This window comes from Taudactylus pleione, unplaced genomic scaffold (genome assembly GCF_031769625.1).
Source record: "Taudactylus pleione unplaced genomic scaffold, aTauple2 ptg001153l, whole genome shotgun sequence".
Classification (NCBI taxonomy): domain Eukaryota; kingdom Metazoa; phylum Chordata; class Amphibia; order Anura; family Myobatrachidae; genus Taudactylus; species Taudactylus pleione.
The window spans coordinates 1,204,314-1,229,463 of record NW_028285554.1 but is presented as its reverse complement, the minus strand read 5'-3'; the positions used below and the strand labels follow the sequence as shown (position 1 = coordinate 1,229,463).

At 45.8% G+C, this 25,150-nt stretch overlaps 1 protein-coding gene across 5 annotated transcripts in view; it reads left to right on the top strand.

The window, feature by feature from the left end:
- Positions 1-25,150, top strand: part of ADGRB2 (adhesion G protein-coupled receptor B2) — a 468,088-nt gene that overhangs the window by 267,276 nt on the left and 175,662 nt on the right. The window lies entirely within an intron of this gene.

Sequence of the window (25,150 nt, the reverse complement as noted above, 5' to 3'; positions counted from 1 at the left end):
CGCAATCATGCGAGCAGTTCTGACTATAAAATAACCCAGTGACGTGGTCAATGACGCTGCTGTATTAATTATGCACACCCATAAAACGCCCGTTTTGACCTTTAAGCACGCCTGCGTTCGGATCTCCACTCCCCGTTTTCAAGCACCTTCCCCTGTTACCACCCACATACGCCTCCTCCTGTCACTCAAAATAGCAGGCATTCGCTATTTAGCGAACAAATGATTTTTGGCCGCACTGACTGGTTCGCGCATGCGTATTACGAACCGTATGCATGCGCAGTTGTGCAAACATCGCTCGGAACGAACAAGCGGCCGCTTACAAGCGGCTCTGAATTAGGCCCTCTATTCATTATCAGTTAATTTCTACAAAAGCAAGTGAAAATGAGCATTTTCACCTACTTTTGGATATATTAAGTTTTGGGGCCATACATCATAAAGGTAACGCAGGAGACATCACAGATATCTCCTGCTTACCTTTCTCTCCAGATGTGGCCCGCTGTTCAAATATAAGAGTGCAGAGCCCTGTGAGCAGCACCGCTGCTCACCCACGGCTCCTGTATCTGGCTAGCAGGGTTTCTGGAATGGCACGCTGCAGCCAGAATCTATACAGCAGTGCCGCCTGGAGCTTCCCTAAGACGCTTCAGATGTGTACATCGCTGCCATAACAACCTCCCGGAGCATCCAGAGGATGCCTGGGCATTGCTGTAATGCTTGGCGTTCGTAGCCCCGCCCACTCCACATCACGTCACATGGCTCTGTGCTCCGGCGCAAGTAGGAATTAACAACATGAATAGACCCCTGATTGATATAACTGTTGGTAGCAATGTGCACAGTTTTCTGTTGTATTTCATTTTATTTTCAGGGCATTTCTAACAGATTCAATATATGCATAGGAGAAAAGTTCTATTACACTCAGTTGTTCTAAGATGGCCCATCACCTATTTCAGGTGAGTGTGACTCATATATTCCTATATTCAATGGGGGGGTGGCTAAGCAAACGCAGGCGTGTCTGACCGTTTAAATGCTGTTTCATGTGTGCATAAATTAGCTATTGCAATCTCCTTTGCAGAATGAGAGCTCCCTGCATGTCAGGAGAGCTGCAGTGTTTGCAGCTGATCAGACATATGTCACATATCCTGTAAGGCTGCCCCATCTGCATCAATGTTACCGATATTCACACTGTTGTACGTCGTCGGACATATATGAGAAGGCAACAGTGGGCGTCCCTATGCTCGGGTAAGCTTTGGAGGGCATTATCATAATTTAGCAACTACGATCCGTGAGAGAATGCAGTTGCATTAGCGTACATCTATGAATCAGGCCCAGACTACACTATTGTTACATTCTTGTCTTTTTAATCATATATCCTGGATTTAAGGCATTATTTGAAGACACCCAAGTCCTGATCACATACCATAATTACACCCTCCCTTGGTGAGTTTGATGTACATCACTATATTTATTTACACTTATGTATGGAACATTACACCCAATATTAGAATCTGATTCATTTAAGGTTCTCATGCTCCGGATTATGTAGAGATCTTATAATATTTCTGTAACCTCGTTCATTGCACCTTCTCTTTATCCAGGCTACAAAGAACATCTAGAAGCATATTTTCATCACCTTATACTTGTGTGGAACACTGGTTTATCTTTCAACCTAAGATATACTATTCTCTGTTCAACCCGTAGCTAACAGCCAGATCTGAAAGTAATCAGACATTCGGCATGGTTCGCCATGGTGGACATGTATTACAAGGTTTGCCATTTACCGGTGACAGCTGGAGAGTGTATATACTGTAGAACACACAGAACCCACTGCACAGCTGCACTCAAACTAAAATATATGTACAGTAACAGCAATGTGGAGTTGGTGCATTCCTTCTCATTTCCAGGTCTTCTCAGCATCTTCTACCACACATACACCTTATCTCTATTCTGTGTTACACTTACAACCAATGTGCAGTGTACATTTGACCTGATTACCCTCATCCTTAATTGTTTTGTTGTACTCATTGTTGGTGTCCTCATGAGTATAAGAAGTTTCTTGCTCTTGCTTGCTTTCAGATGATAAATGTCAAATGTCAATGGTCATAGCAGGTCCCGGAAGAGCTTTATTTTATTTCAGATTGGAATTGGAAGCAGCACATATTGGTATTACACAATGCATGCTATTTTGGGCTTTGCTGGATGTTTTGCCAATTTTACGCCTTTTTGTTGTTTGTTTTTGTACTTAGGGTGCTTTTACAGTTATTAATGTTTTTCTCACTGTTAATTTTTCATTGTTTTTGGCTGTTTACTGTAAATTCATATGCACAATGTTTCTCCTTTAAATTAGGTAAAAGATATAAAAAGTAATTATTTAGAATTGTAAACATGTTGATGAGTTGAAAAGGAAAATCTTGGCTCACGCTACGTTCTGCCTTTTCTTTCTTCATGTTTGTAACATTGATATATATATACCTTTGTGCATTTGTTTGCAATCTGTTTTAAGTTTGTTGGTTTTAATTTTTTTAACTAGATTTTAAAGTATTGACTGACAGTAAAGTAAGATTCTGATCAATTTGGTACTGTTGGTGTATAATGTGTATCACTATAAGGGCTCTGTTTTCAGGGAATCAGCTGTGCAATACCGTACAGCTAAAATGCTGCTGTAGGAAATAGATGCCTACTGCATGCATCTGAGATCCAAGTGCTGTATCCAAAGATGCAGCATGGAATCAGGTTGTGATGGTCGCAGCTCTCGGCCAGTCTGCATAAGCTGAAGCTAACACAGACAGGATGTCTGAACTGGTCAGCCAGGTCCAGGAAATCTACGTCCGAAGATCTGGGCTTGGCATGCCTACAAAACAGGGGCGACATGCCCCATATTGTAGAACGGTCCTCGTCTCCACCTCACAAACGCCACAGCATGTCAAGCATGCTGCAGCTAAGGAGAGACTGCAAACACATACCCTCCAACTATACAGTTTTAGCCAGTACAGTACCGTTTATTAATAGTCTGTACCGGTAAACAGGGGCTGGACCGTTTTGTACCAGGTGGGTACAATATCCTGATTTCTTTAGCAGCAGCACTGCTGGGACACAGGACTCCCGCAGTGTTGCTGAGTGACAGGTGCCTCCGTCCTCCGTGGTTCTCTGCAGTCTGCACTGATGATGACATAATGACGTCATCACGCCAGCGCCAGTGTACAGAAGGGCAAGGCAGGGTACCAAACATTTCCAATGGACACGCCCCTTTTATATATGACCATGCCCCCTTTATCTATGGTCATGCCCCCCCCCCCCCCGTACCGGGTTTTAACTGAGAAATGTTGGAGGGTATTCAAACGATCATGTAGGACCCCTCTGCACATGCGCAGATTTCCAAATATCGGATTTGTACGTAAACCATTGGGTTAGCGTACAAATCTAAATCAGGCCCAGTTCACTGTAAACATTTCAGTCACACCTTCAGTAGCACCTAATGGGGCAGAACTGAGCTGTGTCAGTGCATTCTCATGTAGACAAGTTCACTGAGGGCATGTTGATAGAACTGAGGGCGTTGCAGAGCTGGATGTAAGCATAAATATTCCCATTTTCCAAATTATACTTTGCATGATCATGATGGGTAATAAACAAATTGTATGGATAGGGGCAGTCTAGCTGCAGCAATGCACACAACTTTGCTTGTGAGTGAATATATTTGATTCAATGCACTTACGGCTTGCTTCAGCAAAGGATGGAATTGCAAAGCCACAGACAAGCAGCTTTGCAATTCCATCCTTGCTAATATTGGGTCATGCAAGCCGGCCATCACAGATGAGAGAAAAAGGCCAGGAAATCTCTGTCAGCTTACAAAGTTCCTGGCCTCTTCCCTCCCCCCCCCCAACGGCAGCAACACACCCCTTTTTTGGGAAAAGGAAGCCATTGCTGCCTCTTCCTCACCCACAAAAGGCAGCAGACTGTCAATCATTAACAATCTGCTGCCACTCTGTGTATGATCACCAAGGGCGTATCTATAATAGGTGCAGTGTGTGCGGGGCACACGGGCCCCCGGGTCCAGGGGGGGCCCGCACCGCACACACTGCACTCATATTTTTTTTAAATTTACCTGTCCGAGGTCCCGCGTCGGGTGTCACTGCTGCTCAGAACACTGGAAAAATGGCCACCATGGCCATTTTCTGGCGTTCTGCACATGCGCAGTAGACTCCGGGCACTAGAGTGTGCCCAGAGTCTACTGTGCATGCGCAGAATGCCAGAAATATGGCCGCGGCGGCCATTTTCCGGCGTTCTGTGCATGCGCAGTAGACTCCGGGCACACTCTACTAATGCTTCGGTGGCTGGCCAGCCGCATCAGTCGGCTGCCAGCCACCATGGAGAGAGGAGGGGGCCCCACACGAGGAGTGCACACGGGCCCCCTCCTCTCTTAAAACGCTCCTGATGATCACGCAGGGCTCCGTGCGCAGAACGGGTCATGCACACGCACAGATTCCCAATAGTCGGGAATCTGCATTCAGCAGTGCACTTGCTGAATGAGTCCCTTAATGCTGTAGCAATTACATACAACTTGCATTCAACTCTAGACTCTCAGATACAATAGGGGAGATGTATCAAGCCTTGGAGAGAGTTAAAGTGGAGAAGTTGTCCAAAGCAGCCTATCAGCTTCTAAGTGTCATTTTACATACTGTGCTAAATAAATGACAGAAGCTTATTGGGTTTGATACATCTCCCCCAATCTGTCAAGTCTAGAGAGGCTCGAAACAGCTGCATATCGATTCTAAAACATGTTCAACGAATCTGTTCTAAAATTCAAGTGTTTGCCGAAATGCTTGAATGTGAAGTCAGGTAAAAAAATCAAGCTAAATTTCTGAAAGTAGTTGGAGTAGTGCTCAATGTGTAATTAAAAGATAACATTAAAATAGTTTTATTAATTAAAAATATTATTTAAAATGTGTTTCAGAAATTTATGACAATAAAATCAAAATAAAATATTGTATAAAATAATAATTTTAATGTGAAAGGCAACCACAAACCTTGAATGTGAATGGTCAACTCCAACGGCAAGCTGCTGATGGTGAACGCAAATCAAAATTTTCGAACCACATACAAATACAACTTGGGATCTACTGAATTTGATCCGACTTCAAACCAGTACAAAATCTTTAAGCACCGCTGGTCAGGTCCCAAATATCCTGAATTTAAACATTGCCGGGGACTATTCACTGCAGTTTGAGGTTAAGCTTAAAGGGTAGTGTTACTGCAATGTAATAGTAATCATAAGAGGGATTTCAAGGACAGGGGCTATAAGGAGAGGTCTGCAATTGGCTCTTGTTGTGTTACTTTAGAACTTCACATGCACCAATGGTGGAGGATTGGGGATACCGACACACAGTGCCACTGAGCTATTTACGGCGCTCGTTGAGGACAGGGCTGGATTGGCCATCTGGCACTTCTGGCATTTGCCAGAAGGGCCGATGGTCTCTGGGCCCCGCCTTCCACACAATGCCGCTGGATACATGGTATTAGCTCCGGGGGAGGAAAGGTGTGGCGGCAGTGGGCCACGGGAAGAGAGGGGGCGTGCCGCAAGGCCAGGCCCTCGTGACTCGTGGAACGCCCCCTTGAATTGAAACCATGCCCCCTTTGCGAGCGCGCGCACAGGGCGGACTGACAGGGCTGATGTACAACCCAAGTCCGTCCCTGTTTAAAGGTGATTATTTAATCTCATACCATACTCAAAATTGATCAGAGGTCAATAAATATTTACCACCCAGTGTTAAACTCAAATCCGACACTTGGAAAAGATCAAATGTGATTAGACAACACAACATCACATCACTAAGGGCTCTATTCATTATGTTAATTATTGAGGTCCGAAAGGACCCCCAATAATTAACATACTAACTTGATGCGAGTGCCGGAGTAGTTCATCATCCTTTCGGAGCAGTGACACTAGTGCGCATGCATGACCTACAGGTCACGCATGCGTACAAAAGCCCTGGTGTCCGGCGGAAGGAGTCGGAAAGGAAAGGAGTGATCCAAAAGGATCCCTCTTCGCAACCCGGGACTCCTTCCCTATGGGAAGATGGCAAATGCTCCTGCAGTCAAGCTCTGAAAATATTGTATTTTGGGAGCTGGATGAATACTGTCCTCATACTAGTATATGGGGACAGCGAGCCATTTCAGGAGAGAACGGTAAGCAGGAGATATCTGTGATATCTCTTACATTACCTCTTGATGAGTGGCCCGCAAACTTAATTTCTACAAAAGCAGGTGTTCATTTTCACCTGCTCTTCTATAAATTAAGTGATGAAGAATAGACTCCTTAGTACATTCTACAAGAAAACAAGTACTGCTACTGCCCTAAGTAATATAGCAAAGAAAAGTAGTGAAACATCCTCATAAATTTAGATGTTTTATGTTTTGTTTTTTTATGTAATGGGTGCCATTACTAGGCACACTGCCGCTGATAGACAGGGGTGGAATATGGCAATACTGGGCCCCATAGCAAAGGAAGTATGGTCTGTGTTTGCAGATTCTGATGATAGCCTCACAAAATGGAATGAGATTAGACCACCTGTTTTCAGAAACAGCTTGTGAAGATGTATCAAGCAATGAGGATGAACCAACCGTGATGCAAATAGACGCAGATGCCATACAGCAGGCACATTATTAACATAGAAATAGAATATCTGCCCCACCGACTGAACCTGAGAAGCACAATGCCTTCTATCCTGGCCGTAATAGAAAACATTACACTGTGAATTAAACTGTATTTTAATTTAGGCAAAGTGAAAATGACAATGCAATGCCAGACAGTAAAATGGATGCTGGTTTTCTAGCTCCAAAAGCTTACAAACAAAAGTTCACAGTTCAAGACACTAAAGTCATACATTATGTAAGAGGCTAGTCACCATTGCAAAGCAATTGTTAAGTACACAAGTGCACAAAGGGTTGATCAAGGACATCAAGGAACAAAGCTCAGAACATCAGTCCTGATCCAACATTTGGAAATACATCATAGTCTTCTTTGTGAGAAATATTCAGTACTACTAGAGTAATATTTCTATCCTGGCATTCTGTGTACTGCATTGCTTTGGGATTAGGTGTACCTATGAGGGTGGCAACTGTGGCAGTCAGAGAGTCTGGCAACTAATCAAAATCAATCAGCTTCACTATGATTAGCAACCAAATTGGTGCTGTACTGCAGAGCTTAATCCTATGAATGAATGAATGAATGAAATGAAATGAATGAGGCCTGATTAAAGTTGATCTCTCGTGAGACTAAGATCATAGTTGCTTACTCCTTCCGGAGGAGGCAGCCAGATTGTCGACAAGTTAGGCTGAGATTCCACTGCAGTTTTTTGTGAGTTACCTTGTTCTCACCATAGAACAGATCTCAGAGGCATATTGGGCACTTAAAGTGTTCCCTTGGAGCCGTTATTAAATCAACTGTAGCACACTGTTGGCCCTGATATTATGATGTTTTCGCAATACCGCAATGTTTTTGATCTGCTCATCGTCTTGCCCCCATTTTTGTAGGCGTGGCCAGCCCAGGGTCTGCATCTTCTGATGCAGATTTTCTGACCCCAGCTGAGGAGTTAATTCGCCCATGAGTAAGTTAGACTCAGATTGGCTATGACTGTAAGCATCTCGACCATAGTCTGATGAAGTCTTTGACTAATTTCACCAGCACCATTTTCAGAATTTGTTTGAAGGGGATAGTAGCCCATTGGGGTGCTCATAATCACCATCCTTACATACAGTGTAACCACTACTCTAGCATAAAAAAGAATGGGCAAAATTTAGCTAATGTAAAGTTGGATACACACCACCCAATGATGCGGCGACCAATGTAACATTCAGGGGCGTATCTATAATGGGTGCAGGGTGTTCGGTGCACACAGGCCCCCAGGTACAGGGGGGCCCGCACCGCACACCTTACACCCATATTATCTAAAACTTACCTCTCTGAGGTCTCTTAGCGCTGCTCAAAACACTGGAAAATGGCGGCCGCATGCGCAGTAGACTCTGGGCACGCTCTAGTGCCCAGAGTCTACTGATTCTTCGGTGGCCGGCCAGCTGCATCAGTCTGTTGCCGGCCGCCAGGGTGAAAAGAAGGGGCCTGTGATGGGGGATGCACATGGGCCCCCTCCTCTCTAAAGACGCCCCTGGTAACATTACACCTAACGCGCCTTACATCCGCCAGGATGCCAGTTTTTTTATAACAGTAAGGTAACTGGTTCTACAGAGACAGTGGTAGATGTTAAATATGTGTATAAGCAGTGCTCCAAATTTGTTTGTGGAATTCAAATATATTTGCTTGGTGAGTGCATAGGAATACATATGAACTATTTGCTGAAACAGATACATTACTTTTATTGAAGTGTGTAGAGGATAACATTAGGACATGTTCATCTATATATTTACGGTGTTGTTTTTATTATTCCACGTTATAGAGCTTATCATATTACAGGTATTACTTTATTTTTGCAAATATTAAACTTCTTTAATTAAACTTTGATTTTCGAAAGTAATTTCTTGAACCAAAGCACAATTACACCCTGCTACTTCTGTTCAAGACACTAGAAGTAGAAACACTTAATCCAATTATTATTAAACCTGAAAACCATACTAGAAACTTTATGCAAGAATAACCATTAATCTATTTTTTTAACACCTCACAAACCAAACTTTGTAATACATATACTAGATTAGACGCACACAAAAAAAAACTCCCAAAAGTAGAAATGAGTGGAGATGAAATTGATTATGCCCAAAATCTAAAGTTTTTCTGCTGCCTTTTCCAGTCTCTGTAACGTAGACTAGCAGAAGCAAGATCCACAGAAGTGCACATTGGACCTCATTCAGAGCCGCTCGCAAAAAGCGAGAGCTCACTCTGAATGAAGGCGGCCACTTTTTTTTTTTAACCCGGCCTCCCGGCTGCTCGCTAAGCTGTGGGTGACCACCCACAGCTTTTGCGAGCGGCCAGGTGATGGTCGTGACCATCGGACTTGCGATGAGACCCTTGTGGTAGAGTCTCGTCTGCCGGAAGCCCGAGTCACTGAGTCAATGGTGATGTCAGTAGGGCCGCCCACAAATGGCAGGCACGCCTCCATTTTCCAGCCACCCCCCCACCCCGCCTACAAAACGGGGCGAGCTGTCGATCAACATCGACAGCCACCCTGTTTGTAGCAAGCCCCGGAGCGAGTGAATCTCTCACTCGCTCGGGGGCTTGCGCACGCCGCGCGTGCGCAGTGCCCCACCATAGACCCAATTGCGAGCGCATAGCGCTTGCGAGCGGGTCTGAATCAAGCCCATTGTCCGACAACAGTAAAGTCACTTAGGTGGCGGAAGAGACAGTCAATATGAGTAGTATGCAACGGAAAAAAAATGATCAATTGCTAGTATTGTCTAAAACTGAAATGCACAAATAGCGCAACAGCACTCTTGCTAGCTTAGATATTGTACCAGATCTGCTGTTGGTGGCTTCAGTAAAGGGGTATATTTACTAAAGTGAGAGTTTTTAGAAGTGCAGATGTTGCCCAAAGCAACCAATCAGATTCTAGCTATTATCTTAGATGGCGCTAGTTAAATGATAAGTAGAATCTGTTCATGAGAGATAATCAAGTTCATGAGAGAGAATCCCATCCAATTGGTTTTGTGAACTTCTATGAGTTGCTTCGGTACCCAGCATAAACACTTTTCCTGTACCCCAGTTTCTCATGAACGGTATTTTTCACAGTACCCACTGAGATGTTCAGTTTGCCAAGAACATCACTAACTTAAATACGTCTGTCCACCTGAATCAGACCTTCATTGCGGCACAAATTGTCATCTGTGGGGAACGTGCTTGGCTGGCCGGATTGCTGCTCATCTTAAAAGTCTGTCCTGCCATTATCAAAGGCAATGCACCAAACCCAAACCTGTGACATGACATTATCACCGTACACCTCGGCAAGTTGGCATTGAATTTTAGCCAATAAACTTATAATTATTACCGTGCTAATAAAAAAACATATTTTTATTTATTTATATTATTATTGTTTTGAGAGATGGCAGAAATATAACATCAGTCGGAACCAGAATTAAAAAACATACAGTATATTTAGTCACCTACTATCTGAACAATATACACAGGCACAGATAATAATAAAAAATTATATGCATTCAATTAATATTTTTTTGTACCAAGCTGATACCGGATATTTAATATACAGTAGCAGCAATGAAACATAAAAACATGTATCACAATCTCATTACACATCTCATCAGTATTCAGAAAGACTTCAGATGAGGAACTCTCACCATATAACTAATGAAAGTGTAATTTTAAGAAAGCATCTGGTGGTTAGAGGCGAAATGCGTCATAGAACCCCAATAAATTGCCCCCTCGATGGTCACAGTACTTTGTATATTCATAAGAGATAAAGCAGTCACTGGATACTTTGTTGCTTTTGCACCTCAATGTTTGATCATGGTTCCGCCAGTCCCGCTACCTTACCACTGATTTTGTGACAGTATGACTGAGATAAGGCGCAGTCTAATGGCCGTGAGGGGAAGCAGTGGTCTACCTGCTCTGGCCTGGTGGGATATTAGAATGAATAGAGAACATTACACAAGTGAGAGGTCTTGTTACCTTACTTATTGAACCACCCTCACAGTACATAGCGGAAATACAGATTTGTACAGATACTTCAGTTTATCCATCATTTTATGAAAAACCTGATAAATAGGCCTCCCAATGTGTTAAAAATGTACTCAATAAAAAAATGTAATTGTTATTCAAAAGATGCGCTTCATATACCACAAAAAAAGATGAATGTTACAGGCTAAGTAGATACTGGACTAGGATGTATAGGTGCTTGTCTGGGTTGGGATGTTGCCCTCCAGTATGCCCACACAATCAGCTTGTAACTGAAATGTCTGTATCTTTACACCGTGCTGTCTGCTCTCATAGGTCCTGGCAGAAGGAAAGCTATCTTGGCTGAACAGCCCATGTTATTACAGCCTGCTATCGGCTCTCTTGGATCCCTGCAGCTTTATGGATTGAACATTCTGTGTCCTTATAGCATATCGTCGACTCTCATAGGTCCCGGCAGCTGGAGAGGTGTCTTGTCTGAATGAGACAGCTATTCACTTCACTCCTTTCACGTTGTTAAACAGCACTACAAAGGGTACAATAGAAAGGAGCTTTCATGATCTCTGGTGATCTGGGTCACAGTATTGTAAGGTGTTTAGTGGATTCAATGTCCAGTAAAAAGTTAAATTACAACAAAACAAGCATAACGCGTTTCTGTGCATGACCCCGCACCTTCATAGAAGCAATTTGTAAATGAAGATATTAATAAATTCCTCATGCTTTTATCTGCTAGATGCACACAGATTTGCACTGACGGTGACCAGACAATTGTCTTTTTGTTATATAGTCATATATGGTATAATATTGCCATGCAGCTGGTACCTGCTGAGAATACTGGTGGGTCAAGGTACTGAGGGCATGGCCACAGAAGGGAGGCAAAACCTATGGTGCATGCACCAGAGGGCATAGTTACGGCATTGCCGGGAACATGGTTACGTATCCTTTTCATTCCCAAGCCTCTGCACGGTAATCCGTACCATCCCCCTCTCTGCACGGCTCACAGGCCAGCCCTTGTTTAGGTGTTAGCCACTGTATGTGGGAGGTGAATACATTTTAACTGCACTGTAATGGTGTTTGAAGCCTATACAATAGTATAGGAATTGCAAAAACGTAGGAACTCTTGATGCTGGGCAGCAGGCTTAATTTTTTGAAAGTAAATTCCACATACTTTTGTATGCTAGATCAGGGGTGTATCTAGGGGTCCGAGTGCCCCTGGCAAAGTAAGGGACTGGCGCCCCCCCTGTTGTCAGTTGGTATACAGACACCATGGTGGCTGTACAGGCTGTAAAGGCCCCCATCCCCTCCACCCTCTCATTGTCCGTTTTTTCTTACTTCTTACTTAATATGTAAATCTTATGCTATATTCATCCAGTAGATGTATTAATAATATTAATTGAAAAAAAAACTGGTTTGCTATCATGGCTTTCCAAGCTGAATTTGCCAGAATGTTAACTGTTAAATACCTATGTACTGTATAACACACCCATATGGCAAAAATGCACTATACAAAATACATGTGTCTAGATTTATTAGGGTCATATTTAGAACCCTATTGGTAGGTGTTGTAGCTGACATTAGGGCTGCTAACATATTTCCTATATCATACTTTGCAACTTTGGAGATTCTGGCACCCTGGGGACACGATCATGTCATAGTGGTTATAGTGTCACAGTGGTTATAGTGTCATAGTGGTTATAGTGTCATAGTGGTTATAGTGTCACAGTGGTTATAGTGTCATAGTGGTTATAGTGTCATAGTGGTTATAGTGACACAGTGGTTATAGTGTCATAGTGATTATAGTGTCACAGTGGTTATAGTGTCATAGTGGTTATAGTGTCACAGTGGTTATAGTGTCATAGTGGTTATAGTGTCATAGTGGTTATAGTGTCACAGTGGTTATAGTGTCATAGTGGTTATGACAAACCAATAGTGTGTCTATCTATCTATCTATCTATCTATCTATCTATCTATCTATCTATCTATCTAACCACACACATATATAGCACACGCACACTGTACATGGCACACTACACACACACAATCACATACTTGAGGCTGAGAGGAGGAGATTGGCGGCCACGGCACCACAGCATGTGAGCATGTGTGGTGCCGCGATCGAGGTTTGTGCTGAGATGGAGACACAGCTGTTTCCATTTCAGAAAAAAATAATTTGACCCATCAGGGGTGGGTTTCTGGACGTGCGTGGCACTGCCGGGCGGTGACAGCGCTCCCCCCCAGCGGCCGCATCCTGGCCAGTAGGAAAATACGCCCCTGTGCTAGATACACACAGACTTGCATTGTTGGCATCAAGTGATGACAATTAGGGGTATATTTATTAAAGTGTGGCAGCACCTCGGCTCCTAGAACAGTAAGGGAGCCACCACCCATGAAGCCACACCCCTTATTTGCAGTACAAGCTCCCCGAACCAGGTGAAAAGAGAGGTAGGGACGCTACTGGCTGCCACAGATATTGGGCCTGATTCAGATTTGAGAATAGAGTCATGCCCCATATACACTGAATGATATGCTATATGAGCAATATCATCAGCGGAGGGACTCGGTGGAGGTGTCGGCATCAGTAAGTGCATACACACATGCCGATGCCGGCAATGACAAAATGGCGGAAGGGGGGCGGGGCCATGCTGCATTCGGCAGCATGGCATCATTTACAATATCCCCAGATTAGACTGCAAATACAGACAACTGGGGATATCGTTAACGACCCCTGGGCCGAAACTAGGATATCTGTCACCCGGGGCAAGGCAGTAATTTTACGCTCTCTCCCTTCCCGTACCTGGATTTTGTCCTTTCTCCTCAATAAGGCAGTGCACTAGTCAGACGTCCCTGGTATAGTGACTTACATTATTCCACACACCATAATGCCCATTACACATTATACCACACACTTTATTGCCTATTATCAAAGTGCCACTTACATATTTGCCCCTGACACCATTTTATGCCCCACAGTAAGGCTTCTAATTACTTTTAAATTACCTGCTTGTTGTCAGGGGTTTTATGCTCATTACAAGAGGTTTCATGCACGTTGTCAGGGGTCGCATGCTCTGGGTTTCATGCTCGTTGCCAGGGGTTTCATACTTGTTGTCAGGTGTTCCATGCTCGTTGCCAGGGGTTTCATGCTCGTAGCCGGGGGTCTCATGCTCTGGGTTTCATGCTCGTTGCCAGGGCTTTCATGCTCGTTGCCAGGGGTTTCATGCTAGTTGCCAGGGGTTTCACGCTCATTATCAGGGGTTTCATACTTGTTGTCAGGGGTTTCACACTCGTTGCCAGGGTTCTACACTCGTTGCCAGGGGTTTTACGGGAGAAGATGCAGCTTTCATCATCTTCTCCTGGCAGCGCCAGTGTTCCCGGCACTTCCAGGAACACTATGTGCTGGCCTAACAGACACTAGATGTCCATCTGTCTCCTCCTAGGCGGTGCTATTTTGGAGTGCCATTTTCAGCAGATTCCATACGGACGGCTAGTACGCCATGGAATCTGCAACCCCCAGTTGTCTGTACTTGCAGTCAGCCCTTCAGCACCCCCTCAAATCTGGCTCCCGATGCACATGCACCTCTAGCCCCCCTAGTTGTGGCCTTGTCGACCCGCAGTAGCGCGCATCGTTCATCGCATAGTGCATACACACTGGATGATTTGAACGATATATCGTTCAAAGATGTCATTATCGTTCATATTGTTTACAAAAATAGCCCAGTGTGTATGGGGCTTAAGATAGAGCACATAACTGTGTCCCAAGACAAACTGTTGCAATGCAAGAGGTGCAAGTACATAGATATTTTTCGTATGCATGGTAAATACTGGCTCCCAAATCTAAATCTCTATGTACATTGTAAATCTGTCCCACCTGCAGTGCAGCATGGTTTGTCCACGCGCAGTTACTTGCTCTTTCTTGCTTTAGTCCCAATTCAGAATCAGGCCCATTATGCATAACTAATAAGTTGAGAGCTAGTATAGTTGTGAAATTCTGGTGTTACTAAGTACATAGGTTGCTATCAGTGGCGGCTCCAGGGGCGGGGCTGCAGAGCTGTCCAAAATTCAAATAGGGGAGACACACCAACTGCCAGTGAGTCCCAGCCATCTATGTTTGGCAGCGTTTGAAATGACAGTTGGTGTGGCTCCCCTATTTGAAATTTGGACTGCGCTGCAGCCCCACCCCCGGAGCCGCCACTGGTTGCTCAATTAGCTTATTAAAATGTCAAATGAGAGTAAGATGTCTCCTCTCCACCTAGTGATCACCAACTTCAGTATCCTACAATTGCAAGGTTGTGACACCTGTATTTGCATAGTGGTTACATTCTGGTATTGTACTGTATAACTCACTATCCTCCATATTTTCTTCTTATCATCACTTTTATTTAGAGAAGAACGGTTCGGATTCTGTGGAATCCGAACCGCTCCGAAAAATGGGGATCCGAGTCCACCCGAACGCTGTTCGGGTATTCCCTGCCTGACTCGGATCCCCCTTCGAGGCCGAACGGCGGCCTCCTGATGTCGGATTCTCGCGAGAGAATCCAACGTTAGGGTTACTAGTGTAGGGCAGAACGCAGTGATAGCTGTGTGTTTGTAATAGCAGCCAATGAGAGTCACACAGACTCTCATTGGCTGCTGCAGGGAGGGAGCTGGTTGGAGCTCACTCATAAGGCTCCGTCTTCCGGCTCCCTCCGCAGCGCGTAATAGAGCAGAGCAGAGCGGACGGCGGCAGGAGCGGGGATTCAGGTGAGTTTTTTTTTATTTTTTATTTGTGTGTGTAAGGAGGCGCTCCTGGGGTCATACTACTTGGGGCACCACTGCTAATGGGGGCACACTACTGGGGCACTACTAATGGGGGCATACTACTGGCAGCACTGCTAATGGGGGGCATACTACTGGGGGGTACTGCTAATGGGGGCATACTACTGGGGCACTGCTACTGGGGGGCATACTACTGGGGGCACTGTTAATGGGGGCATACTGGGGGCACTGCTGATGGGGGTATACTTGGGGCACTACTAATGGGGGCATACTACTGGGGGGGGACATGCTACTGGGGAGCATGCACTGCTACTGGGGGAATACTACTGGGGGCATACTACTGGGGCACTACCACTGGGGGCATTACTACAGGGGGAATAACTATTGGGGGCACTACTACAAGATGCATTACTACTGGGGGCACTGCATAGGGGGCCCTACTACTAAGGGCACTGCATAGGGGGCACCACTACTGGGGGCATTGTGTAAGGGACACCACTGCTGGGGGCATTGTGTAAGGGACACCACTGCTGAGGGCATTGTGTAAGGGACACTATTGCTGTGGGAATTGTATACCTGGCACTACTACTGTGGGCATTGTATAAGGGGCATTACTACTGTGGGCTTTGTGTAAAAGGGTCACTACTGTGGGCATTGTGTAAAAGGGTCACTACTGTGGGCATTGTGTAAAAGGGGCACTACTGTGGGCATTGTGTAAAAGGGGCACTACTGTGTGTCGTAACATAAATAATAGACACTACTTTATGGTGTAATGTGAATCAGGGGCACTATGTGTGATGTAATGTGGATAAGATTGTGCACTGTGACTCCTTGGGCCGTAGCCCACTGTGTAAACAAGTACTGTGATTCTGCTGGCCGTACCCCACTGGGTGGGTGGGAGAGCCCAAGGACAATTCCATCTTGCACTACCTTTCATTTCTGCCACTGCTGTGTGGCAATATTTCATAGATGTGCTTTAAACTGTGGTGTCTGTGTTGTTGTGCCGCTGCTTTGTCGCTTAGTAACCAGTCAGCTCACTGCAACCTTTGGCCAATAATAGTGAAAACAATATTATAAGCTGTGAGGTGGTCTAAATTGACTGGAAATTAATGTAATCGAGGTTAATAATACTCTAGGAAGAAAAAAAAAAACAATTTATGTAATTTTAGCTTTTTTTTTGTACATTTTGTAAAAAATCCAAATCCAAATTCAAAGCCAGCCACCGGTGTTTGGCAAATCCATATCCAAGCCGGACGACGAATTAGAACCAAATCCAAATCCGGGAAAAAGGTCCGGTGCACATCCCTACTTTTATTTAGTAAGCTCAGATGGCATAACTTAAATGTTTGCAAGGAAATATGTGTCTTAATGGAATAATGCTCCCCCTACTGAAAATCATGATGGATAGTAGCTGACACTCTATTGTACATCACTCTGCCTGAAGCCATGTGCCTTTATATCTTAACAGAACTTACTGTATATGGTGAGTCAAGGCATACTGCCCTGGAGTCGGGACAGTTTGGTGTACAGTATGCCATTGCCATCCCCTTGTTAATTTCCACTATTATTGTTATGAAAACACTGATGTGTTTTTCAATCAAGAGTCATATTTGAGCTTTAATAATTTGCTTAGTTTTATTCTCAAAGTGTGTGCCTTATGGCACCTCCAGATCACAGGTAAAAAACAAGTCTGTTAACTGTGTCCCTTTGCACTTGAGGGAAACAGCACAATGTTTGCTTGGTCAGCTCTCTTTTCCTGTCATCTAAATATTCTGCTCACACATCTGCCTCGTTGGACTTCATTTGCAATGCACAAAATTACAGCTCTGCAGCACAGGTGCAGCTTTGAATCCACCACGTACCTGATTTGCTTAACTGCACCTAGGTTTCTGTTAAGGGTTGAGGAGCACGATGGCCACCCATGGCAGGGTAGCAGATGTTAGAGGCAGTGGGAAGAATTTGGGCAGTAGGAAGGTGTTTCTAGCTAAATATGGAATAGACTACAGGTTCTCAAACACGGTCCTCAGGACCCCAAACAGTGCATGTTTTCCAGGTCTCCTCAGAGAATCACAAGTGAAATAATTAGCTCCACACGTGGATCTTTTAAAATGTTTCAGTCAGTAATGAATACACCTGTGCACCTGCTGGGTGACCTGGAAAACGTGAACTGTGTGCAGTCCTGAGGACCGAGTTTGAGAACCACTGGAGTAGACTCACTGGGTTTTGCAGAGGACTCTCAAAACTGGATTTCATTTTGTAACGGTATTGTTATCAGATATAGGGGTGTAGAGGGTGCATTTTCAGGTATTAGGTATTCCACTGTACAAAAGAACTTTAATATTGTAACAGCTCAGAACTGTGGAAAAACTTTTCAAAGCTGTGGAAAGATGGGAAAATGCTTGTACAGTAATATTCTGGGCAGTGAATGTGAGCTCAAGGTGGGATGCTTTTTGGGGGTGATTTGTTTCTTTGCAGCTTCAAGAAATAAATGTTATTTATTTAATTAAATGGTGAATGAAGTCTATGGGTTGAAGTTTTATTCAAAAAAATTAAGATTATATATGTGTTTTCTTACTCTTTGCTATAATAGTGTGGCATCGGGCAACTATACTGGGACATCTGGGGTACCAAATTGACATTCCAGGTGTACCAATTTTGTTAACTGCCACCACTGCACCATAGTTGCACCAGCCCAGTGCTTATTTTTACTTTTATAAGAGGAACCCATGCTCTTTTTCTCCTGGTTGCAGTGGAAGCCACCCCAGTCTGTCTATTACTAGGTTGAATGAGAATTTGGGGGAGATCTGCTTTTTCATTATTTATTTTAATTTCATGCAGTGAACTGTGGATGGAAACTTTTTTTTTCTAATTAAAAGTGCAGAATAAGACCTAATCTCTGTCAATTTCCATACACACTCTGAGCAATGTAATAAAAAATCTTCACAAACAAAAAGTTACATACTGTATAATACAAGTATCCCAAAACTCCCAAACTGTCATGATTTATTGTAGCTATAAATTATTCTAAACAAAGCAGAAACAATCTGTATTGCAGTGGATATTTTATTTTTGAATGAAAATATCCATGCTATGTACTAAACTGAACCCACAGGGACAGGGGTAGCAATAACCACTGTCCTATCGAGTTAAGTCCCCGTCATATTGGAGGAGTCTTTCAGGAGTCGGAATGTATTGATCGGCCAGATATATTGGCCGATCAGTACATTGGTCGATCAGATATATTGGCCGATCAATTTCCAATTGATCGGCCAATATATCTGGTGCCCGTCGGACAGTGTGTACCAGCGATATGTCTGTGAATGACGTCGTTCACAGACATATCACATCGGCTGTGCTGCACAGCCGATGGCAGATATATCTGTCCATCAGTCAGTGGGCCTGATTCAGCAAGGATCGATATTCTGCTAGAACGCACGCACTGCAGTTGCTAATATTAGCGGGGAAATGCAAATGTTTGCAATAGCATTGCGATCACAGCTTACCATAAGGACGCCCATTTCCCCTTACACACATCCATATACTTGGGCAACATAGCAAAATAATCAGTAACATCGAGTAACATCGGACCCATACGTACAGTTAAGGCAGGTCAGACCTTACTCAGGAGTTGTTAACTTCAGGTCACGTTCTGAGCCCTCATGCTGTGTATGGTATTGCAGTGGATAATTTATGCACACCCCTGCAACGGCGTTGCAATGCACTGGGACGCCTGCGTTCGCCCAAGCACCCCCCCCCCACCACCCACAAACGGCACTTCCTGTCAATCAATGTGCTCAGGCTCAGCGTAGTCTCTGCAAATGCATTTCCAATCGCAATTGCTAGTTCCCGCACGCGCACTGCGATGCATATGCATGTGCAATGCAAATTAATCGACCGATTGCGTGCGCCTTTGCTACTGCGATCCTTGCTGAATCAGGCCCAGTGTGTACGGGTGGTCAGCCGACCGCCCGTACACATGCAGCAGAGGCTGCGGGGAGGAGGCGGGACACAGCCCCCTGGCCAGCGGGACCCACGGCCAGCAGCAGATGATGGTCGTTCAGTGTGTATGAACGACCATCATCTGCAGATGTATATGGTGTCCCCATTTTTAGGGATTGTGTGACAGTGTGTGGCCCTGATTGTCACGCTCCGGACTATTAAAACCACTTTCTTTGCCTGTCCAGGATAGCACAGAGGTCTGCTTATGCTGCACATTGCTCCTGGCTGGCGCTGAGGTCTGTCTATGCTGCTCCTGCCCCATCCGCTCAGTGTCCTGTTACTGAGCATGGAGCTGGTTCTCCACAGCCTCTTGCTCACAGCAGTGGTTGATCCAGGGGGGAGAGGGGATGGCCCCCTGTAGCACTGTGTGGCTGCAATTAATCAGTGTCCTGGTGTCTATAATCTCTATGCTTTGCCGGGATCACAGAGCGTAGTTTGATTAAGCTGTCTGCCACAGTCTGAATCTATCGGGTGTTGAGCAGCTCACTAGCTCCGCAATCTGCTATTAAGACACTCAGGGGGAGATGTATGATGCCCAGAAGCGGTATCAGCGCACATTATGTTCGCTGATTCCGCTTCTCCCCGATGTAGATAGCAGCGGCGATAGCCTGGACCATGTATGAATGGTCAGATCACCTGACCGTTCGGCCCGCTGTAGCTGTCGCTGCCCTATCTCCACAGCAGGGACGTCGCTGACCCTGCTGCGGCGGCTGCCGGCTCCAGGCTGCATGCGGGGATCTCGCGATACTTGCGAGATCCCGTGCATGCTCAGTGGAGCCGGGACCGAGACACAGCGCATCAGCAGTAGGCTGATGCGCTGTGGTCTTTAGCGGGTAGCGCCGGAGGGGGGAGTTAACGCTCCCCCTCTCCGGCCGATGAGATGTTAATACATCTCATCGGTAGTGCTTCCTGCTTCGCCTCGGTAAAGTGCTGCTATAATACATCTACCCCTCACCCTCCTGTGGAAGCCAGCAGCTCCGGTAAACATCACTGGCTGCAGGAAGAGCTACTGTAAAATCAGACAGTGAGTACAGTGCAGTGATAATTCACTGCAGACCATTTAATGATAACTTGGAGCATGAAAACACAGAGGGCTGACTAGTATATACACAGTACGGTTAGCTGAAATTTATGCATAGGGGAGACAGTGGGTCTCAGTCAGACCCGCTCGCGAGCGCAGGAAGCTAGGAAGCAGGTCGATGGTACCCAAATGCGCATGCGCACGACGGAGGGAGCTCCTTCGTGCGCATGCACGAGACCCGGATAGCGAAAGCCAAGCTGTTGCTCCGGGTCTCGCACCAAAGGGTGTGTGCTGTTGATGGTGAGTGACAGCACGCCCCCTTTGGTGGGCGTGCCGGGGGCGTGGCTGCCAAACGGAGGCGTTCCCATGGGAACGCCTTCCGCCTGGGTGCGGCCCCACTGACATCCTAGTGATGTCAGTGGGAGTGATTTTGACTCAGGACTTGCGGTCACCGAGACCCTACCGCAGGGTCTCGTCGCAAGCCTGATGGTCGCGATGGTCTTGACTAGGGGTGAGCGGGTTCGGATTTCTGAAATCCGAACCCCCCCGAGCCCCCCCGATCCGAGTCCGATCCGAGTCAGGCTCGACTTTTCCCGCCTGACTCGGATCTGACATCGAGGCAAAACGTCATCATCCCGCCTTCCGAGTCTCGCGGGTTTTGGATCCTATATAAGGTACCCGCGTCGGCGCCATTTTCTCACTCGGCTGTGGACAGTGAAGAGGGAGGGTGGGAGTTAGTGCTGTGTAGTGTAGTGTAGTGTAGTGCTGCTGTTGTCCACTACTTCAAAGTCCATAGGGGCTGGCTGTGTTGTGCTGTGCTGCTGTTGTTAATAGGGGCTGTGTCCACTACTTCAAAGTCCATAGGGGCTGGCTGGACTGTGTTGTGCAGTCAGTTCCAAAGTCCTGTGCAGTGTCCCAGTCCTAAAGGGGTGCTGTAGTGTTGTCCAGGGGGTGCTCTGTCCATCAGGGGTGCTCCCCCCAAGTGCTAAAAAAATAATATATTTTCTGTGTTTGTGAATTGTGTGCGCAGTAGCCGCACGTGCATCAACAAAGTAGTGCCAAGCGTGCGCCTGTGTCATAAGTAAAGGGCCGGCTGGCTTGACCGTTAAGGGTGCTGTAACCCCCGAAAGTACACTCCAGTCCAAACCAAAAAAAAAATTATTTTCTGTGTTTGTGAATTGTGTGCGCAGTAGCCGCACGTGCATCAACAAAGTAGTGCCAAGCGTGCGCCTGTGTCATAAGTAAAGGGCCGGCTGGCTTGACCGTTAAGGGTGCTGTAACCCCCGAAAGTACACTCCAGTCCAAACCTAAAAAAAAATTATTTTCTGTGTTTGTGAATTGTGTGCGCAGTAGCCGCACGTGCATCAACAAAGTAGTGCCAAGCGTGCACCTGTGTCATAAGTAAAGGGCCGGCTGGCTTGACCGTTAAAGGGTGCTGTAACCCCCGAAAGTACACTCCAGTCCAAACCAAAAAAAAATTATTTTCTGTGTTTGTGAATTGTGTGCGCAGTAGCCGCACGTGCATCAACAAAGTAGTGTCAAGCGTTCGCCTGTGTCATAAGTAAAGGGCCGGCTGGCTTGACCGTTAAGGGTGCTATAACCCCCGAAAGTACACTCCAGTCCAAACCAAAAAAAAAATTATTTTCTGTGTTTGTGAATTGTGTGCGCAGTAGCCGCACGTGCATCAACAAAGTAGTGCCAAGCGTGCGCCTGTGTCATAAGTAAAGGGCCGGCTGGCTTGACCGTTAAGGGTGCTGTAACCCCCGAAAGTACACTCCAGTCCAAACCAAAAAAAAAATTATTTTCTGTGTTTGTGAATTGTGTGCGCAGTAGCCGCACGTGCATCAACAAAGTAGTGCCAAGCGTGCGCCTGTGTCATAAGTAAAGGGCCGGCTGGCTTGACCGTTAAGGGTGCTGTAACCCCCGAAAGTACACTCCAGTCCAAACCTAAAAAAAAATTATTTTCTGTGTTTGTGAATTGTGTGCGCAGTAGCCGCACGTGCATCAACAAAGTAGTGCCAAGCGTGCGCCTGTGTCATAAGTAAAGGGCCGGCTGGCTTGACCGTTAAAGGGTGCTGTAACCCCCGAAAGTACACTCCAGTCCAAACCAAAAAAAAATTATTTTCTGTGTTTGTGAATTGTGTGCGCAGTAGCCGCACGTGCATCAACAAAGTAGTGCCAAGCGTGCGCCTGTGTCATAAGTAAAGGGCCGGCTGGCTTGACCGTTAAGGGTGCTGTAACCCCCGAAAGTACACTCCAGTCCAAACCTAAAAAAAAATTATTTTCTGTGTTTGTGAATTGTGTGCGCAGTAGCCGCACGTGCATCAACAAAGTAGTGCCAAGCGTGCGCCTGTGTCATAAGTAAAGGGCCGGCTGGCTTGACCGTTAAAGGGTGCTGTAACCCCCGAAAGTACACTCCAGTCCAAACCAAAAAAAAATTATTTTCTGTGTTTGTGAATTGTGTGCGCAGTAGCCGCACGTGCATCAACAAAGTAGTGCCAAGCGTGCGCCTGTGTCATAAGTAAAGGGCCGGCTGGCTTGACCGTTAAAGGGTGCTGTAACCCCCAAAGTACACTCCAGTCCAAACCAAAAAAAAATTATTTTCTGTGTTTGTGAATTGTGTGCGCAGTAGCCGCACGTGCATCAACAAAGTAGTGCCAAGAGTGCGCCTGTGTCATAAGTAAAGGGCCGGCTGGCTTGACCGTTAAAGGGTGCTGTAACCCACAAAGTACACTCCAGTCCGAACCAAAAAAAAATTTATTTTCTGTGTTTAGCCGTACGTATATATCAAATCGATATAACATAAATGGAGGACCAAACTTTCTCCGATAAAAATAAAATAGAGAAAGATCAAGAACCACTTCCTCCTAGTGCTGAAGCTGCTGCCACTAGTCATGACATAGACGATAACATGCCATCAACGTCGTCTGCCAAGGCCGATGCCCAATGTCATAGTAGAGGGCACATACAATCCCAAATGGCAAAGTTCAGGAAAATGACCTTGAAAAAGACATTTAAATCAGCTGAAGAGAAACGTAAACTTGCCAATATGCCATTTACGACACGGAGTGGCAAGGAACGGCTAAGGTCGATCCCTAGTATGTTCATGACTAGTGGTTCAGCTTCACATGACGATGGAAGCACTCCTCCCACTAAAAAAATCAAAAGAGTTAAGCTGGCAAAAGCACAGCGAAGAACTGTGCTTTCTAAGAAGATATCACAAATCCCCAAAGAGAGTCCAAGTGTGGTGGTGGTTGCGATGCCTGACCTTCCCAGCACTGGACGGGAAGAGGTGGCTCTTTCCACCATTTGCACGCCCCCTGCAAGTGCTGAAAGGAGCACCCACAGTCCACTTGCTGATATGCAAATTGAAGATGTCACTGTTGAAGTACAACAGGATGAGGATACTGGTGTAGCTGGCGCTGAGGAGGAAGTTGGCGAGGAGGATTCTGATGGTGATGTGGTTTGTTTAAATCAGGCTCCGGGGGAGACAGTTGTTGTCCGTGGGATGAAAAAGCCCATCACGGTCATGCCTGGGCAGAAGACCAAACATTCCACCTCTTTGGTCTGGCAATATTTCTATCCAAATCCGGACAACAACTGTCTTGCCATATGTACCATATGTAAAGGTGAAATAAGTAGGGGTAGGGACGTCAACCACCTAGGAACATCCTCCCTTATACGGCACCTGCAGCGCGTTCATAAAAAGTTACTGTCAAGTTCAGAAACTTTGGCTCAGACCGTAAGCAGTCCAGGGACACCTAAATCCCGTTGTCCTGTTGTATCCAAGCGCCTGCAAACCACACCGTCAACTCCCTCCTCGTCAATTTCCTCCTTAGTCAGGATCGGAAGTAGTCCTGCAGGCCATATCACTGGCATGACTGACTCTCCTATCCGGGATTCCTCCGGAGGATCCTGCATTGCTACGCCTACTGCTGCCGCTGCTGCTGTTGCTGCTGCTGCTGGGAGTCGTTCATCATCCCAGAGAGGAAGTAGGAACACCACTACTTTTACTAAACAATTGACCCTCCAACAGTCCTTAGCGAGGAGGATGAAGTACGACAGCAGTCATCCTGAAGCAAAACGTATAACTGAGGCCTTGACTGCTATGTTGGTGTTAGACGTGCGTCCGGTATCCGCCATTAGTGCAGTGGGATTTAGACAATTGATGGAGGTAGTGTGTCCCCGGTTCCAAATCCCGTCTAGATTCCACTTCACTAGGCAGGCGATACCGAGACTGTACAGAAACGTCAGAAAAAGTGTCCTCAGTGTCCTGAAAAATGCCGTTGTACACAATGTCCACTTAACCACGGACATGTGGACAAGTGGAACAGGGCAGACTAAGGACTATATGACTGTGACAGCCCACTGGGTAGATGTATCACCTTACGCAGCAACAGCAGCAGCGTCACCAGTAGCAGCATCTCAGAAACGCCAGCTCGTTACAAGGCAGGCTACGCTGTGTATCACCGGTTTCAGTAAGAGGCACACCGCCGACAACCTCTTAGAGAAACTGAGGGAAATCATCGCCCAGTGGCTTACCCCACTTAGACTCTCCTGGGGATTTGTGATATCTGACAACGCCACCAATATTGTGCGGGCATTACATCTGGGCAAATTCCAGCACGTCCCATGTTTTGCTCACACAATAAACTTGGTGGTGCAGAATTTTCTGAAAAGCGACAGGGGCGTGCAGGAGACGCTTTGGGTGGCCCGAAAAATTTCTGGCCACTTTCGCCATTCAGCGACTGCGT